General features: G+C 41.8%; 1 pseudogene; it reads left to right on the forward strand.

Moving 5' to 3' along the window:
• Positions 1-11,201: 11,201 nt before the first annotated feature.
• LOC139188030 (zinc finger A20 and AN1 domain-containing stress-associated protein 6-like) lies at positions 11,202-12,394 on the forward strand (annotated as a pseudogene).
• Positions 12,395-20,430: the final 8,036 nt, after the last annotated feature.

A 20,430-nucleotide genomic window follows, 5' to 3' on the forward strand; every position in this document is an offset into this window, starting at 1 on the left:
AGTTTTGGGTGAAAAAAGCCAAAAACAAGAAGCTGCAAAACCCAGCTTTGAAAAACCGGTTTTTTTTTCACATCTATTTTACATAAAAATTTACCAAACACTATAATACTGCTTTTTTTTAAAAGCACTTTTACAAAAAAGTTTACCAAACACTATGCTGCTTTATTTCACAGCTGCTTATTCTTACATCACAGCTGAAGCAGTTTTTTTTCAAAGCACAGCACTACCAAACCAGCCCTTAGTCTAGTGTGTTAATGTGATTATATAAACTTAAGTCTGCATTCAAAGATCACTCTTGCATGAGTAGTCAAATTGAAACTCATCAAAGATGAAGATAATAGATGCACGTGTTGCGTTCCTGAGTCCACATTCTTAATAACATTCTTAAAAAGCAAAAACTCGAATTCTCTGTTCTATGTCTTTACATGCATGCATGGGAGTGGAAATAAATAGTTCATGTTCTTGCCAACCCAATACCGTACTCTATCTGGCGAGAAGAGCCAAACTAATTTATAGGGGCTACCGTTAGAGGAAGATGGATATGAGAGAATATGGAAGAGTTTTACAACATTAGGCCATCTTATTGGCTATTTATAATAACATTCAGACTTTTCATAACAGATATAACTCTTGGATTAGTTCCAAGTGTTGTAGAAACAACCCTAGACTTCTAAAGAGATGCAACTCTTCCTAAGCATAGCTCTTTTCAAGAGACACAACTCTACCTAACAACTGATACAACTAACCGGGGGAGACATTACGTTTAACAACTACTTTATACCTTACGTTTTTAAGTTGGTTATGATGCCATTCATCATGACATGAAGATACTCGCCATATCCGAAGATACTCGCCGTATCCGAATAGTTTATTGGAACTGATAGATGATGAATGAGGACTGCGTAGGCCTGCTCGATAAAGATTTGCACTACTAGAATTATAGCCATTGCCCACCATTTTTTGCCCACCCTTTGCAATTGGTGACCATAAATATAAAGCACCCACTCATACTATTTTTTTGGTGGCTTTACAGTGGGATGCCACTGATATCAGTGGCCTGAAAAAATCAGCCACCAATATTGGTGTCTGTTAAATATCTTTATATCTTAAAATTACTTTTATTCTACTTTTTTATTTCATTATTTATTTTGTTGGCACTGTGTTGGTTAATTTTTTTGTTTTCAAAGCTGGGATGTATATTGCTTATCAGGACCTACGGATGCAAGTCAAATACACAAGGGAGACAGAGCCAAAACCCATAGAAGGACAGAGCCTTGGACCTTAATCGCATCTCTCGGCCATTATTGCATCAGTAACGAAGTCAGTCGATTCCGCGAACCAGTCTCACTCACATGATACGGACATGGCTTAGCGCCTAAGGCTGTGAGCGACCTCGTTTAGTTGGCGACTGGAGTGGGCAGCGAAACCTCCACTCCCATGATGCTGGTTATCTGCTTTGCATACCTTGCCCCTTCAATTTCTCAACATATTAAGCTCATCGGTTCATTATTTATTTTCAGTTGGGTTTCGTACAATTAATTTAGGGCTGCAACACATTGGGTAGTTGGTTTTGGGGAGTAAAAACAGGTAATTTTGTGTTTCTCATATTTAATATTCAGCATTTTTTGGATCAAACTTTTCAATTTGTTTATTAAGTCTTCGATTCTTGGGAGTTTTTATAAGTTGGGTTTGAAGTGCTTCTTCTATCTGTTCAAGTTGGATCAAATTGGAAACCATACAGGGTTTAAGCTTATTATTGTTCTTGCAGATATTGTTGAAGTTATTAGGGTCTCCTAGCCGTTAGGGTTAGGTCTCCTAGTTCGTAGGAGTTGTTTCAGTTATTGTTAATAAGCCCTAGTTTCTAGGGATAAGTGATTTGCTTTGATTTAGTCTCATACCACGTTGTTAGGGTTGTGAAAACGTGGGATGCATATTTTTAGTTTTCAGTTTCTTTTGTAAGGCTATTTAAAAGCCATGTTTACTCTTTGAATAATACAGATAATTCTCCCAAGCTTTTGAGTGTTCATGCAAACATACACTTACGTGATTTATTATGAGAGTTCAACCCAGGGTTTCTAACATCTGGTATCAGAGCCCCACCACGGGGCCTGATTGAAGTTAGTTTCTTCGTTCAAAACAACGCCATGACGACTGGAAGCAGCTTTGTGCAGCCTGCAATCCCATGGTTTGACGAACACTTTGATCATTGGAGCATGCTTATGGAGAACTTTCTGCGTTCTAAGGAGTACTGGAGTTTGGTGGAAGTTAGGATCTCTGCAGCAACAGAAGGGACAAATCTCACTGAGGGACAGAAGAAGGTGATTGAGGAGCAGAAGTTGAAAGACCTGAAGGCGAAGAACTATTTGTTCCAAGCCATTGACCGATCAATTCTGGAAACTGTATTGAAAAAGGATACATCCAAAGACATCTGGGATTCCTTAAAGCAAAAATACTAAGGGACAACACGTGTTAAGCGTGCTCAACTCCAAGCTCTTCGCAAAGAGTTTGAAGTGTTGCACATGAAATCTGGAGAATCAGTAAATGATTACTTTGGGAGAACTCTCACCACAACCAACAAGATGAGAATTTATGGCGAAAGGATGAAGGATGTGGTGATTATCGAGAAGATCCTGAGATCCATGACTCCCAAGTACGACTATGTCGTATGTTCGATTGAGGAGTCAAACGACTTGGATACTTTATCCATAGATGAACTCCAAAGTAGTCTCTTGGTGCATGAGCAATGGATTAGCCGTCATACTATGGATGAACAAGCCCTTCAGATCACCCATGAACCGCAGCAAGGAGGAAAAAGTGATGGTAGGGGCTTGTATTGAGGAAGAGGGAGAGGAAGGGGTAGGTTTGATAAATCTACCCTAGAATGTTACAATTGCCATGAGTTGGGTCATTTTCAGTGGGAATGTCCCAAAAGAGCAAGAGATACAAAGGTCAACTTTGTCGAAACCAGTGAGGAGATGCTGTTAATGGTGTATGTGGATGGTGCCAAAGCTGGAAGAGAGTATGTATGGTTTCTTGATTCTGGATGTAGCAATCACATGTGTGGGAAAAGGGAACTATTCTCACTACTTGACAACACCTTCAGAGAAAAAGGGAAGCTTGGCAATGAAACAAGTCTAGCTGTGCAAGGAAAGGGTCACATTCGAATGGAGATAAATGGGATTGTACAGGTGATTACTGAAGTATTTTTTGTGCCAGAGTTGAAAAATAACTTGCTGAGTATTGGTCAATTTCAAGAAAAAGGTCTCGCGGTCCTCATGCAGTACAGAAAATGTAAGGTTTTCCATCCTGAAAAAGGCTTAATCATGGAAACTGAGATGGCGTGCAATAGAATGTTTGCTGTAATAGGTCGTTGCACATCAAAGGAGAAGAGCTGTTTCTCTTCTATGACCACACACCAAACTCAACTCTGGCATTACAGGTATGGTCACCTTAGTTGGAATGGGCTCAAGGTGATCCAACAAAAGAATATGGTGGATGGACTGCCTTAGTTGAAGGCTCTTTTGAAGGTCTGCGAGGTTTGCTTAATAGGGAAGCAACATCGTGATCCTTTTCCAAAGGAGAGTATGTGGAGGGCATCCGGGGTTCTTCAGCTCGTGCATGCAGACATATGTGGACCAATAAACCCAATATGAAACAGCAAAAAAGGTATCTCATAACCTTTATTGATGACTTTAGTAGAAAAACTTGGGTTTATTTCTTGGTTGAAAAATCAGAAGCGTTTGCGACTTTCAAGACCTACAAAGCTAATGTCGAAAAGGAAACTGGTGTGTTCATAAGGAGTCTCAGAACTGATCGAGGAGGAGAGTTCACATAACAAGAGTTCACTCACTTTTGTGATGAGAATGGCATTCAGAGGCAATTAACAGCTGCATACACACCACAACAGAACGAGGTCGCAAAAAGAAAGAATCGCACTATTATGAATATGGTGCGCAGTATGCTGTCGGAGAAGCAAATCCCAAAGAAATTCTGGCCTGAAGCAGTGAACTGGACAGTCCATGTCTTGAATAGAAGCCTAACACTTGCTGTGAAGAACAAAACTCCAGAAGAAGCTTGGAGCGGGCGCAAACCTTCAGTAAGTCATTTTAGGGTTTTTGGATGTATTTCTCATGTTCATGTTCTAGATAGCAAGAAAGTAAAGCTTGATGCCAAAAGTATGAAGTGCATACTACTTGGAGTAAGTGAAGAATCCAAAGCCTACAGATTATTAGATCATATTTCTCAAAAGATAATTGTGAGCCAAGATGTGGTGTTTGAGGAAGATCAAAGGTGGAATTGGGATGATGGTCACAAGGAAACTATAGTGGCTGATCTGGAGTGGGAGAAAGATGAAAATACAGGTACAAATGAAGGTCTTGAAGAGGAAACAGATGAACAAGAAAGCGAAGAAGGTGAAGGTGAAACTTCCAATGTTGGAAGTTCTCTCCATGCAGTGCGCACGCGAAGACCGCCGAGGTGGATGGAAGATTATGAAAGTGGCCAGGGCCTCTCCGATGATGAACATGTCAGCATGGCTCATCTAGCCCTATTTTTTGACAGTGATCCCTTGACTTACGAGGATGCAGTGAAAGATGGCAAATGGAGGCAGGCCATGGACGCTGAAATCAATGCCATTGTGAAGAATGACACATGGGAACTCACTGAGCTTCCACCTGGAGTAAAGACAATTGGAGTCAAATGGGTTTTTAAAACAAAACTCAACACAAATGGGGAAGTGGATAAATACAAGGCTCGGCTGGTCGCGAAAGGGTATAGTCAACAGTATGGGATAGATTATGCAGAAGTGTTTGCACCAGTAGCTCGTTTGGATACCATTCAGATAGTCATCTCACTTGCTGCCCAAAAGAGCTGGAAGATTTATCAACTAGACGTTAAGTCAGCGTTTCTGCATGGAGAGATAGAAGAGAAAGTGTTTGTGGATCAACCACCAGGTTATGAACAAAAGGGACAGGAGTCTAAGGTTTATCAATTGAAAAAGGCATTGTATGGACTCAAGCAGGCCCCTCGAGCTTGGTACAGTCGCATAGAGACCTAATTTGTTCAAGAAGGCTTTGAGAAGTGCCTTTATGAGCACATTTTGTTCATGAAAAAGGCAGATGGAGGTAAATTATTAATTGTGTGCCTTTACGTTGATGATCTTATATTTATTGGTAATGATGAGATTATGTTTGAGCACTTTAAGAAATCCATGATGAATGAATTTGACATGACTGACCTCGGAGATATGAGGTATTTCCTAGGAATATAAGTTTTGCAAAAGGTGGATGGTATATTTGTTAGTCAACAGAAGTATGCTAAGGAGGTTTTGGAGAGATTTAAAATGGATCAGTGCAATCCAGTGCACAATCAAATTGTTCCTGGTTTTCATCTTACGAAAGATGAAGATGGGGTAAGAACTGATGGAACATTCTATAAACAGATCGTAGGAAGTCATATGTACTTGACTGCCACTCGTCCTGATTTAATGTTTGTAGTAAGTTTGGTTAGCAGATACATGGAACGGCCAATTGAGACTCATATGCAAGCAGTGAAGAGAGTGCTCAGATATGTGAGGGGTACGGTCAGCTTTGGTTTATTCTACAAGAAGGAAGGAACTGAGGAACTTGTTGGTTACACAGATAGAGATTATGCCAATGATTAGAACGACAGAAAGAGCACTTTTGGCTATATGTTTATTCTGAGTTCAAGTGCAGTGTCTTGGTCTTCAAAGAAACAGCCAATTGTCACTCTCTCGACTATTGAGGCTGAGTTTATTGCTACTGCATCCACTGCTTGCCAAGCTATGTGGCTAAGAAGAATCTTGGAGCAACTTAATCATGGTCTATGCAAATCAACAGTGATTCATTGTGATAACACTTCAGCTATCAAGCTGTCAAAGAACCCAGTCATGCATGGTCGGAGCAAACATATTGATGTGCGTTTTCATTTTCTTCGAAATCTCATTAAAGATGAAGTTGTCGAATTACTGCAATGTTCAACTCAGGAGCAAGTTGCAGACATTCTGACGAAACCACTTAGACTCGAGGTGTTTGTGAAGATGCGTAGCCTTATGGGTGTCTGCGAATACCCAGGTATAAACTGATTGCTGATAGCATTTAGTTTAAGGGAGGATGTTGAAGTTATTAGGGTCTCCTAGCCGTTAGGGTTGGGTCTCCTAGTTCGTAGGAGTTGTTTCAGTTATTGTTAATAAGCCCTAGTTTCTAGGGATAAGTGATTTGCTTTGATTTAGTCTCATACCAAGGGTTTTAGGGTTGTGAAAACGTGGGTTGCATATTTTCAGCTTTCAGTTTCTTTTGTAAGGCTATTTAAAAGCCATGTTTACTCTTTGAATAATACAGATAATTCTCCCAAGCTTTTTAGTGTTCATGCAAACATACACTTACGTGATTTACTGTGAGAGTTCAACCCAGGGTTTCCAACATATATAAGCTAGGTGTTCGTTTCTTGTTAAATAAATATAAGAATTCCTTTATGACTGTTGTATTTTCCATAGTGTTTGGGTGTGCAATTACAGGGAGAGAGAGAAAGAGGGTGGGGGGCGGTCATTTTCTCTTTCTATATTCTTCCTTCCCCAATTTGCTTCTCAGGTTGTTGGCATTCGTCTTCCTCCTCAAGGTAAGGACTTTTCAATCAATTTTTGAATATTTAATTTGGGTTATATTGTTTTAGTTTGAACATTCACGGAACAATCGGGCATTAGTTTCAGATCCAATGGTTTTGTTTTCAAATTTTCCTACCTGTGTAGTTCTCCATTTTTTTTCTTCTGAATCTGAAAAAAAATAGATATAAACCTATTTTTTAAATTGCTGTAGACATAACCCATAATTTATTTTTTTCATTTGGTGAATTGGGTTTGGTTGTTGTGCATTTTTCTTTCTGCATCTACACAATGTTGTTCTACCATGCCTGGGTTTCGAAGTACCGAATCCAATTTAACGCTTCAGAAACTCCACTTAAAGGTTCCTGCATCTCTTTCTATCCCCAAATTCTTGGCAACATAATTTTATAAGCTTCAGGGAAATTATGCCATGTACTGCTTAAGCTTATCTATCTGTTTATTTATTTTAACTTTTGTTTTAATTGTTTTTAGAATGAGTACAATTGAAATGCTTGCCTGATTATTTGGTAAAAGTGCTTTTTTGTGAATAATCATTTGTTAACGGTGCTTTTCTGTGAATAATTGTAGACATCGAAATTTCGGTAAATAAATGTTGACCGATAAATCAAAGTTTCAACGCTCATGTATTACATAAATTTTACACGTAGCGTATGTCTAAACAAAAAATCGAAATAAGTTGGAAAAGTCATCAAACAGGACACGTGTCAACACCTGGCAGAAACGACTTATTTCATCTGGAATATTATATTCAAAATTAGGCCCTGGAAATTTCTATAAATAGAAGCCAATTTCATTCATTTGGGAAGACCAAAATCATTAGGCAAAATTCTTGAAGCTCTGAAGCTCTGAAACTCCGAAGCTCTCAAGCATCCAGGTTCCCGAAGAATCAAGAAAGCGTTCTTCGTTCTTCGTTCATCGTTCTTCCAAGATCAAGCCCCGATGGCCCTTGGATCAACAATCATCCACCTTCAAGATCAAGCCCCGACGGCCCTTGAAGAAAGTGTTCTTCGCTCTTCGTTCATCGTTCTTCCAAGATCAAGCCCCGACGGCCCTTGGATCAACAATCACCAATTCAAGATCAAGCCCTAAAGGCACTTGAAGAACTTTCACCAATTCAAGATCAAGCCCCGACGGCCCTTGGATCAACAAACATCAACAAATCCACACATCCAACCGTTCTTCAAGATCAAGCCCAAAAGCCCTTGAAGATCTGTTCATCCGTCCACCTTCAAAGATCAAGCCCACGACCCCTTGAAGAAACTTCCAACAGTTCATCCAAGATCAAGCCTCGACGGCCCTTGGATCAACGAAACATCCACAAATCAATACCTTACGGAGATCGAATCAGAGGATCAAAATAGAGAGAGATTGTAACCCAAAATCATCAAATACAAATATTATTTTGTGCACGTTGTTCTTGTCTCTTTCGTTTCAGGAATTTTCCGTGTTCACAAATTGGCACGCCCAGTGGGACCATCTCTACCTCTCATCTCTTTTTCCGTTCAAGAAATTCGAGCACACTTCTAAAATCAATGGCATCAAGGAAGGCTCAAGCTGTTCCCACAACCAACACGAAGAACAAGAGCATCATTGCCGTAGGCGGCGCCATTTCAGGCATCGTAACTCGAAGCAAGGCAAGAGCTCTTGTTGCCTCCTTTTCCACCCCTACATCAACCCTGCCAAAGGAACAAGAGTACCCGAGGTACGAACCTGTGATCACCCTGGCCTCGCTAATGGCACCAAGGGAGGAAAGCCCGAAGAAGTACTCCGAGTCTTTGTTTTCCGATGCTGACTCAAGCGACAGCACATCCATGCAAGTTATGGCTACCAGAGCAACTTCAATCGATGAGCAGCTGGCTCAGATGAATGAAGCAATTGCAAGGTTAACCCGAACTGTGGAAGAAAAAGACTTACAAATTGCAGCACTCGTCAACCGACTGGAGGCGCAGGATGGCGAGAAACCCAACCCGAAGATTGATCATCTGAAGAACGAAGACGACGAAGAAGACGAGCCTCCGGTGAAGAAAATCGATGTGAAGCCGGAGCCAGACCAAGCAGCAGCACTCATGGGATCTCTTTCTATCCAACAGCTGCAAGAGATGATCACTAACACCATCAAGGCACAGTATGAAGGAAGCTCTCATGCCTCCACGTTGTACTCGAAGCCTTACACCAGGAAGATCGACGCCTTAAGGATGCCGAAGGGCTATCAACCGCCGAAGTTCATGCAATTTGATGGAAAGGGAAACCCGAAACAACACGTCGCCCACTTTGTTGAAACTTGCAACAACGCAGGGACCGAAGGGGACTACCTCGTCAAGCAGTTTGTGCGCTCGCTGAAAGGAAACGCCTTTGAGTGGTACACGGACCTATAGCCTGAGTCCATCAACAGCTGGGAGCAATTAGAGCATGAATTCCTCAACCGCTTCTACAGCACTCGCCGCACTGTGAGCATGCTAGAGCTAACAAGCACAAAGTAGTGGAAGGACGAGCCAGTCATTGACTACATCAACAGATGGCGCACTCTAAGCCTCGACTGCAAGGACAGGCTATCGGAAACCTCTTCAATCGAGATGTGCATCCAAGGCATGCAATGGGGTTTGCAATACATCATTCAAGGCATTAAACCACGGACCTTCGAGGAATTGGCCACCCGCGCCCATGACATGGAGTTGAGCATCGCCCATCATGGGAAGAAGGAACTGATCGCCGACTACAAGAACGACAAAATTCTTGAGACAAAGGTGGAGAAGGCTACGTGGAAATCCACCAAGGAAGCAATGACAGTCAACACATCTCCCGTCAAAATCCCTACACGAGGCAAGGCGATTCAAGCTGAAGCTTTTCGTGATCAAGAGATGCGTAGACGCACTTTGAAGGAGCTTGAGGAGAAAAATTATCCATTCCCCGACTCTGATGTGGTTGCCATGTTAGAAGACTTGCTAAAAAAGAAGGTGATCGGCTTACCTAAGTGCAGACGGCCAGAAGAGATGAATCGCACCGACAGTCCAAGGTACTGTAAATTCCACCGCTTCATCAGTCATCCGACAGAAAAGTGCTTCGTGCTGAAAGATCTCATCATGAAGCTGGTTCAGAAAGGAATCATCGAGCTAGATCTTGACGATGTGGTGAAGTCAAACTATACCACCATCACTTCTGGCTCTTCCGACTCAAAGTTTTTACCTCAACCTCCGGGGGCATCCTCCAAGACAAGCAAAGTTGAAGGATGGACTCAAGTCACTCCTAAGAAATTGCACAAGAAGCATACGTCTCCTCCACAAGTCCGCCAATCAGAAATGGGGCAAAGCAGCTCTTGTCAACCTTCAAAGCAACGTGAACGTGTTGAAGATGATGAAATTTCGACACATAGATCGTCCATCCCCATCACAATGCGCGATTTCTTTCCCAAAGACTTCTTCAATCACGCGGTCAAAGCTCCTTGCTATGAAGATTGCGAGGAACAACTCTCCCGGATTGCTTGACAAAATTCACAATTTCTCCTCGCCCGCACGAGTCTAAACTGCATGGCACAAAGCTCCTGGTCTGCACGAGCATAAAAGGCAACACCAATGCTCCTTGTTCGCATGAGTCTAAACTGCACAAACCAAAGCTCATTGTCCACACGAGCCTAAACTGTAGGACACGAGGCTCCTCGCCTGCACGAAACTAAACTGCATGGCACAACGCTCCTGATCTGCACGAGCATAAAAGGCGACACCAATGCTCCTGGTTTGCACGAGCATAAAAGGCAACACCAAACGCTCCTTGCCTGCACGAGCTGAAACTGCAACACGGCACCAAATGCTCCTTGCCTACACGAGCTGAAACTGCAACACGGCACGAAATGCTCATTGTCTGCACGAGTTGAAACTGCAAACGAAACCAACACTCCTTGCCTGCATGAGTTAAAACTGCAAACGGCACAAAAAGAAAATACCAAAAAAATATGTATGTATTTGAACTACGTTTTGACTTGATCTCTTTCTTTGGAAGGGTACGTAGGCAACTCGAATATTCAAAATTTAAGTTCAGTCACACCAAAATAAGGAATAAAGATTTAATTAAAAGTTTCGATGCTATTACAATTTCTTTGTAAAAAAAAGAAAAAAAAAAGAGAGAAAGGAACATATTCCTTATACATATATATATATATATATATATATATATATATATGTGTGTGTGTGTGTGTGTGTGTGTGTATGTATGTCCTCTATCTAGCAGCAATAAGCCCATCAAAAGGAGGTTGTCCAAGCCCAAGCCTATTATCCAAATCCAGCTCCAAGAAGAAGAAACCCAAATCAAATTAGGCCCACACTGCACTGGGCTCGCTGCTCAGGATGTCGCAAAGGACCCTGCAATATTGGGCTAAATACGAAAAGCCACAACCACCTTAGCTCTCCCCGTCGGTGGCATTCATCAGGTACCGCGTGCTGGGCTGCGACACATCCATGGCATCAACACCCGCCATGACACACGTACCGTCTCCGTACACCTGGGCCGCAGTGAATCAAAACTCATCTTCGTTAACTACGAATTGCAATCCCTGATCCTCGAAACCACATTCCTCTCCCCTGTCTCATCCTCTGCACGCCATTCCCTCAATTCTCTCTTTAAGAAAAACCAATGGCTTGCTTAAAGGTCTGCAAGGAGGGTCAGTTCAAAGAAGATCAAGATGCATGTACTCTTGATGGTACGGTTGATATGCATGGCCACCCTGCAATCAGAGCAAAATCTGGAAAATGGGTTGCTGGAATCATTATACTTTTGAATCAAGGTTTGGCTACCCTAGCATTCTTCGGAGTCGGGGTGAACTTGGTCTTATACTTAACGAGGGTGTTGCAACAAGACAAAGCGACGGCTGCTAACAACGTGAGCAAATAGACCGGAACAGTTTACATCTTCTCTCTTGTTGGTGCTTTCCTCAGTGATTCGTATTGGGGAAGATACAAAACTTGTTCCATCTTTCAACTCATCTTTGTCATAGGTCTGGTATCGTTGTCGCTGTCCTCGCAGCTCTTTTTGCTGAACCCTAAAGGTTGTGGCAGCAAAGCAAATCCATGTAGATCTCATTCGAGCTGGAAAATTTGGCTGTTCTACCTCTCTATCTACCTAATTGCCCTAGGATATGGTGGGTACCAACCAAACATTGCAACATTTGGAGCTGATCAGTACGATGAAGAGCACAGCAAGGAAGGGCTTGCGAATGTGGCGTTTTTCAGCTACTTCTATCGGTTTATGAACCTCTGCTCCAAATGCTACAGAGACTTCTGCCTCAAGGAGCAGCAGCAGGCGTCGATCAAATCCACCGTCGAAGCCTCCCTCTCCGCCTCCGCTGCCGATGTCGCTTCTTCCTCTCTCTCCGCTCCTTCTTCCCCTCCTTCAACATCCTTGCCTGCCTCTCCGGCAGCGATTGAGACTATCTGCCAACCTCTGTCCCCGGCCTTGACTTTGTCGGAGGGAGCCGGAGATATAATCGGTGAGCCCGCTGAAGTTGTCCGGGCTCTTGAGGTGGATACGGTGGTGTCGCAGCCGAACCGGTGTACCGTTTGCAGGAAATGCTTCGGGTTGACCGGGTTCAAGTGCAGGTGCGAGACCACGTTCTGAGGGGTTCACAGGTACCCCGAGAAGCACGCGTGCTCGTTCGATTTCAAGACCCTCGGAAGGGAGGAGATCGCCAGGAGCAACCCGTTGGTCATAGCCGAGAAGCTCGAGAAGATTTGATCAGGTCCGTCGGATCTAACACCTTTGTCAAAATTCAAATCGCTGATCGGCGGGTTTCAATCAATCAGGCTGTCCGCGGAACCGACGATATGATCAGGACGTTCACTCTGTCCCCTATTCGCCAAATGCTTGAGAACTCCTCTTCGTTTGGGTCCACGTCATCGTCGCCATCGCTTGCGAACTTGCCGTCGATTCGGGTCCACGTGGAAGATGGTATCGGCGGCGGAGGTGAAGATCTGGGTAGAGTGCAGGCCGGAGAGATGGGTCGGTCGCAGAGCAGAGTTTCGGGCCTGGGATTGTTCTGAACATCGGTGCTATGCGGCGGTGCTCCGAATCTCGGCTTCATCCCTGCAAATTCCTCAACCCGTCGTCCAAATTTATATAAAAAAAAATATAATAAAAAAATGATGGGCACCATTCTAAAAAAAAAATAATAATAATAAAAAAAATAATATGTGTGTAAAAAAAATGAAAAGTTGTGAATTGGTTTTCAAATGTTGTCCAGCCACGGAAAGCAAAGAATAAAATATAATAATTTTTTTTTTTGATGTGGTAGGTGTGAGCACTACCGAAAGCAGAAAAGAAAAAAAAAATATATATATATATATATATATAAAGGAGTAAATGGATTCTTGGTAGCTAGCACCATGCAAAAAAAAGGAAAGGGTTTTGGAATGGTGGATCAGTCCACGTGAAAATATATATATATATATATATATATGTATGTATGTATGTATGTATATATATGTATATAGCCAAAAAAAAAAATGTTGAGAGAAATAAAGTCCATTTTATTTATTTTTCTGGAAATTTTACATAAATTTGCATTATACATACCTTAAAAAAAAAAATCAAATCAAATTTACAAGAGGGGATCTTCAAGGACGATCAGGTGGCGCCTCACCACTCGGCAGAGCTCCAAGAAGAAGAGGCGTCGGAGGTTGACTGTTTGAAGCCATACCACTCAGCGGAACTCCAAGAAGAAGAGGAGCCGGAGGTTGATCATTTGGAGCTTTATTACGCGGTACAGCCCCAGAAGACGAAGGCAAATGCTGCTGGAACAAACCCACAAACCTCTGATGATCAAGTAAAATCTGACCATCAGATTCCTGCATCTGGTCAATCTTCCTCTTCATGTTTGTCGCATAGCTATGTGCGAGCTTATGCAATTGTTTATTCTCCTGCTTGAGCCCTCTAATCTCCTGTTTGAGACTCGTCACTTCAGCCGCCAATGATTCAACTTGACGGGTTTGAGAAAATAGACGTTGAGCCATATTAGACACAGAACCTGCACACTGCACACTGAGAGCCAGAGAATCCTTAACAGCCAACTCATCAGACCGTTTAGAAAGTAGTCTGTTATCTCTGGGAGTGACAAGGTTTCGGGCCACCACCGCAGCGGTCATATCATTCTTCACCATCGAATCCCCAACGGTAAGAGGACCAGTAGGGGATATGAAGGATGGGCGCCATATGTTGTCTTGAGAAGAAGGGACTGCCTCTTCACCAAGATTCAAGTCAAAACGACGGTCGGAGGGTCCAGACATTTTTCAAAGTGTTGAAGAAAGAAGAGGACGGACGAACCAAGATCTTAGAAGTGCAAGAAGGGAGTTTCTACAAGCGAAAATTCAAGTGCGCTTTGAAACGAACTGCGTGCCTCTATAAAAAATCAACACTCGACGGGATTTCAGAGATTGGAGAGGTGAGCTCAAAATTCGAAGAGGCCAATTCAAAAATCGAAGAGGCAAGCTCAGAAATCGGAGAAGCATCTTGCTTTTCCAGACGCGATAACACCCGTCACGCGCAAACTCAGCTTTGCGGAAATCACGGGCAAGTTGTCGAAGCGCCGATCCCAGATATCGAAGAAGCGCCAGTCTTTTTCAGCCTCGTCAGCACCCGTCACGCGTAAACTCAGCTTTGCGGAAATCATGGGCAATTTGTCGAAGCGCCGATCCCAGATATCGAAGAGGCGCCAGTCTTTTTCAGCCTCGTCAACACCTGTCACATGCACACTCAGCTTGACGAAAATTACGAACAATTTGTCGAAGATTTCTGATAAAGAAGAAAGCACGTGAAGCCATACTGATCAATCACGCATTGGTTGCCGACACGAGTAAAAGAATAGTACCTCTACAGGTACTAAAGAATTTCCTATAACTGTCCACCTTCACCCTCCATAGCAAGGCAGACATACATAACCTTTCTTCATCTCCGAGAACCTTTCTTCATCTCCAAGAATGCCTTCCCAACGAAGCCTCTCGAGTCACTCAGTGTTTCTTATTCCTTGGGGTACCTCTGCAAACAAATGACACCAAAGCAAAAGTATCTCATATCACCAGGGTAGAAAGCAAGAGTATCTCATATCATGTGTTCTCCATGTCCTTTCCTTTATCCTTGTTCTTACCTACAAAGACAAGGATAAAGAAAACAATATGCCGGAACCTCCACTCAAACTCGGATGCCACATTTGCCTGGAGAACAGATAAGGCAAGTGAAAATGATACCTTGCAACATGTGGAGACAACGTGCAGAAGAAACAAGCAGAGAAGAATGCAGTCTTCACAGTCAGCTCAACAGAAGGAGTCCGAGCTGAGGAACTCAAGAAGCTACCACATCTGCCTGAAGAAACAAGCAGAGAAGAATGCAGCCTGCACAGTCAGCTCAGCAGAAGGAGTCTGAGCTGAAGAACTCGAGAAGATGCTACATTATGCCAAAAGAATAGATAAGACAAGGGAAAATGATACATTGAAGCATGTGGAGACAAGCACAACAAAGCACGTGTCGATTCATCCGCTACTTCTTCAAAATCAAAAGTATCTAATATCATCAGGTTTGCAATCACTCTGGGTGGAGGACTCGTTTTGACCCTCAAATTCTTGGGTCGACTTGCTAGGCGTTGTGGGCTGCATGTGCCGTTTCACCACCCTTGAATCAAATCCTTAAAGATCAAGTCACCAACTAGAAGAAGAGCCCATCAATCTTGAAGATCATACCGTTGACCAAACTGCTCAGGTGTGAATTAGAAAGATTGAACAAAGCAACAAGTCGTCACCTTCACCTCGTGTCTGCTTGCCATGTGTTTAAGTCAACCTTTAAGAATCAAGCCTCAACGGCCCTTGAAGAAGTTTCCGGCCAAATTCAAGATCAAGCCTCGACGGCCCTTGAAGAAATCACAAGTCCGGTTCAAGATCAATTGTCTACCACTCTTGAATCAAAACCTAGTTCAAGAATAAGCTGTGGAAAATCAACAATTGGAGGAATCTAGAAAATCCTCCAACCTAGTTCAAGATCAAAGCTGTGGAAAGTCAACAAAGCGCAAAAAACAAATATGTGCCGATTCATCCACTACCCAAGCCAAAGATCATCTACCACATGAAGCTCCTTGTGGTCCAATTTCAACCTTCAAGATCAAGCCTCGACGACCCTTGAAGAAATTCCAAACAAATTCAAGATCAAGCCTTGACGGCCCTTGAAGAAACTTCCAGCCCAATTCAAGATCAAGCCTCAACGGCCCTTGAAGAAATCTCCAGCCCAATTCAAGATCAAGCCTCGACGGCCCTTGGATCGATATCTACAGTAAGAGACTTCAAAACGCATCTCCTACACGTGACATTCACATGTATACAACGCGCCTTGAAGTGGGGGCATTTGTAGACATCGAAATTTCGGTAAATAAATGTTGACCGATAAATCAAAGTTTCAACGCTCATGTATTACATAAATTTTACACGTAGCGTATGTCTAAACAAAAAATCGAAATAAGTTGGAAAAGTCATCAAACAGGACACGTGTCAACACCTGGCAGAAACGACTTATTTCATCTGGAATATTATATTCAAAATTAGGCCTTGGAAATTTCTATAAATAGAAGCCAATTTCATTCATTTGGGAAGACCAAAATCATTAGGCAAAATTCTTGAAGCTCTGAAGCTCTGAAACTCCGAAACTCTTAAGCATCCAGGTTCCTGAAGAATCAAGAAAGCGTTATTCGTTCTTCGTTCATCGTTCTTCCAAGATCAAGCCCCGACGGCCCTTGGATCAACAATCATCCACCTTCAAGATCAAGCCCCGACGGCCCTTGAAGAAAGTGTTCTTCGTTCTTCGTTCATTGTTCTTCCAAGATCAAGCCCCGACGGCCCTTGGATCAACAATCACCAATTCAAGATCAAGCCCCAAAGGCCTTTGAAGAACTTCCACCAATTCAAGATCAAGCCCCGACGGCCCTTGAAGAAAGCACCATCGTTCATCATCCGTTCATCCAAGATCAAGCCCCGACGGCCCTTGGATCAACAAACATCAACAAATCCACACATCCAACCGTTCTTCAAGATCAAGCCCAAAAGCCCTTGAAGATCTGTTCATCCATCCACCTTCAAAGATCAAGCCCACGACCCCTTGAAGAAACTTCCAACAGTTCATCCAAGATCAAGCCTCGACGGCCCTTGGATCAACGAAACATCCACAAATCAATACCTTACGGAGATCGAATCAGAGGATCAAAATAGAGAGAGATTGTAACCCAAAATCATCAAATACAAATATTATTTTGTGCACGTTGTTCTTGTCTCTTTCGTTTCAGGAATTTTCCGTGTTCACAATAATCATTTGTTAAATATGCTTTTGCGTTTGAAGATTGACATTCATGTTGCAAGAATTAAGTTGTGCTAGTTTATTCTGTAGTCCAACTACGAATGTCTTGATGAAGAGCTGGAACATGTATACACCTGCTTTTAACAAATGGGTAGATATATCTTCCTTGAAGTCCTGCCTCTTAATCAAATGATGCAAATCATGAGATATGAGGTTTTGAACAAGGGACTTTTAACCATTCTAGAATGGAACACTTAAACCTCTACAGATAAAGACGAATTTGGAATGAAACACGATTCACATTCCTACAAATACTATACAAATGCTGTATACAAACATACTTATTATCTCTACATTTTAAATTAATGACTGTCTGACCGACATTACTCAGTATATGAACTTTTTCCTTCCTTCTTCTGGTGACTTATATGACCTTGTTACTATCCCCTGCACCCTAAAATCTTTTGCAATACTCATACATACAATGTCACTCATAAAAGCGATTGAATTTTTTTTTCTTGTTACAAAAATTGAATTCGTACAAATTATACTATCCCTTGTAGTTGCGATTGTAATTTTTTTTGCTCTTTATTCGCATACTATATTTACTTAATTTGTTTCAGTTACATATTTCGCTTGACTTCTTCATCTTTAGGCACCTTGTTGTTCCAATTCTGGAAACTATTGATTATATTCAGTCATGATGGACAAAAGTTGGGCCACTTTGAATCCTTTTACAGAGGATTACAGAACGGGGCTAGCAAAATTTATCTCAAACTCATTGCAAGTTTCTTCTCATGATGGGAACATCAAATGTCCATGTGCTAAATGCTTGAATAGGTTCTGGTTGAGTAACAAAGAAGTCAAAGTGCATCTAATTGTTGAAGGTATGGACCGTTCTTACTTGAAAGGCACGTGGGTATGGCATGGAGAGACATTTGGTGACCCTCTTCCAAGTAGCCAAGCTGCACAACAACTTGTTGTTGTTAATACTCCCTATTGTGAACTAGGCCCCTTGCTTGAAGATATTTTCTCTGGTCCCAATGTAATGGGTGGTATGCTTATTAATAATCACAGCGGGCATGAAGCTCCAATACCTGCATATGCACGTAAGTTTGAAGCCATGGTGCAAGATGCCAATACAGAATTATATCCGGGTTGTGGTATGAAGAAAATGGATTTCCTAATACGAGTATTTCAAAACAACTGCTTATATGGGTGCAACGAAAGTGCAATGCAAGCTAATCTTCAGCTTTTCAAACATATACTCTCAAATGGTCATTCTTTACCTAAGAAGGTGATGAGTACAAAGGGATTGCTGAAAAAATTCATGTTGCGTCACCAAAAAATTCACGCATGTGAAAATGACTACATGTTGTATTGGAAACATAATAGTGGTTTAGATGTTTGTCATATATATGGTGTGTCCAGATATACAACTGAGGTAGATGACACAGCGCCAAGCAATAAAAAGAGAATACGTCGGAAGGTGCTAGCATATTTTCCTTTTACACCTCGCTTGCAAAGGCTTTACATGTCTCGACACACCAGTGAAGATATGTGTTGGCATGCTCTTTCTTGCCCCGAAGATGGCTTCTTAAGACATCCAATTGAGAGGTATTCCTTAACTTTTACTATGTTTCTATGGGTATTACGTATGTGCATCATACTATTTAGAACAACAAATTTGATGTTGTACTATTTAAATTAGGTTCATGCTGACGTTGAAAAAGTATGTTCGAAATAAAAATCGACCAGAGGGAAGCATGACCCAAGGATATCTGGCTGATGAGTGCTTGTCTTTTTGTGCGATGTACTTGGAAGGCGTGGAGACACGTTTGAACCGTCCAAGCCGAAATGCAAATAGAATACGTCTTGACCATGAGGGCGACTTTGACATATTTTGTACCACCGGGCATTCACTTAGTATGCGGGAATATTATCATCTTGACAACCACAATTGGGAGATTGCACGATCGTATGTTTTAGCCAATTGTGATAAGTCAATGGCATATAGGAGGTGATTAAACTAAAATGTTATAGACTGTAGTTGAATGGCACCAACTTCTTAAACTCTACTTTTGGTTATACAGAGTGACATTGACTGTTTTTTTCACATACAGAAGTTACGTGGAGACTGCTTAAAAAACTCGGGGGAGACGTGTAACCATGCTACAAGCAGAGAAAGAAGCTATTAAATCCTTCCCAGATTGGTTTGAAAAACATGTTAGTACGGTATAAGTTGATTCTGCGTATACTGGTTTCCTATTTATCTTCATATTCTTAACTATGCATATGAACCTAGGTGTAAATTGTGTAGGTTAATCAATTGCAACAATTAGGTGATCCAAGGGTAACTGACGACTTGGTGGCCCTTGCTAATGGACCTAGTAAGTGGTGTCAGAGATATAAGATTTTTGTATGTAATGGGTTTAGGTTCAAAGTAAGAGGCACACAATCCAATGGGAAATACCAAAACTATGGTGTTTTCCTATAGTCTGATGTTCCAAGTTATGCTGGCCTACGTGATCGGAACCCTGTTACCGGTTTGGTAGACTATTATAGGGTTCTGACTGATGTATTTGAAATCAAGTACCATATGGAACACACAGTGGTATTATTCAAGTGCAACTGGTTTGATGGCACTTCCAGAAATACTGGTGAGGAGTAAAAACAGACAGATATGGCTTTAGATTGGGTAACTTCAATAAGATTTCGTCTACGAGTGACCCCTTCATTCTCCCATCACAAGCACTACAAGTGCTCTATGTACAAGACCCAACAGATATAGAATGGCATGTTGCAATCAAAATGAGACCACGTGATTTCTTTGATATGTCCTCAACGCATGATGATGATCCATGTGATGGACAGGATGTGGAACATGCAATTGGTGATAATGATGAGGTTCGAGTTAGAATCGATGTAGACGCCCAAGACTTCGAAGAATGCCTGTAAAAGCATCTCACTTTTGATGAAGGTAATAGTTATAGGAAGTATTGATTCGATGAAAGTGTTGTAGGATATGGAAATATTTGTACATTTTCACATTCATTCCTGAACCAAGCATTGCCATGACTATTAGTTTTTTGCTACGGTATTATATGCAATATATTAAACTGGTGTCTTTAAGTGGCAGCTTCATGTAGTGTTTGGAAGAAACACTCAGCACGTTAGACTATGCACACCGTGCCAAAAATATAAAGAACAAACCAGAGGTCAGAAGTTTGCTCCATCCCTGTTCTCACAAATTATATAGTTGAACTGTCTTTCATTCTGACCCTTGTTATGGTTTGTTGTTGCTTATTTTTTGGGCTAAATAAAAAAATGATGAAGTCTGCTTTGATCAAGGATTTGTATTCTGAGATTGATCAGCTCAAGCAAGCTTGTGACCTGATTCCAACGTTGATGTGCTCTCTATCTCTCTCTCTCCAGAGATTTTTTTTGTTTGACACGTTATTTAATGATTCTTTATTGTT

This window comes from Malus domestica, chromosome 09 (genome assembly GCF_042453785.1).
Source record: "Malus domestica chromosome 09, GDT2T_hap1".
Classification (NCBI taxonomy): domain Eukaryota; kingdom Viridiplantae; phylum Streptophyta; class Magnoliopsida; order Rosales; family Rosaceae; genus Malus; species Malus domestica.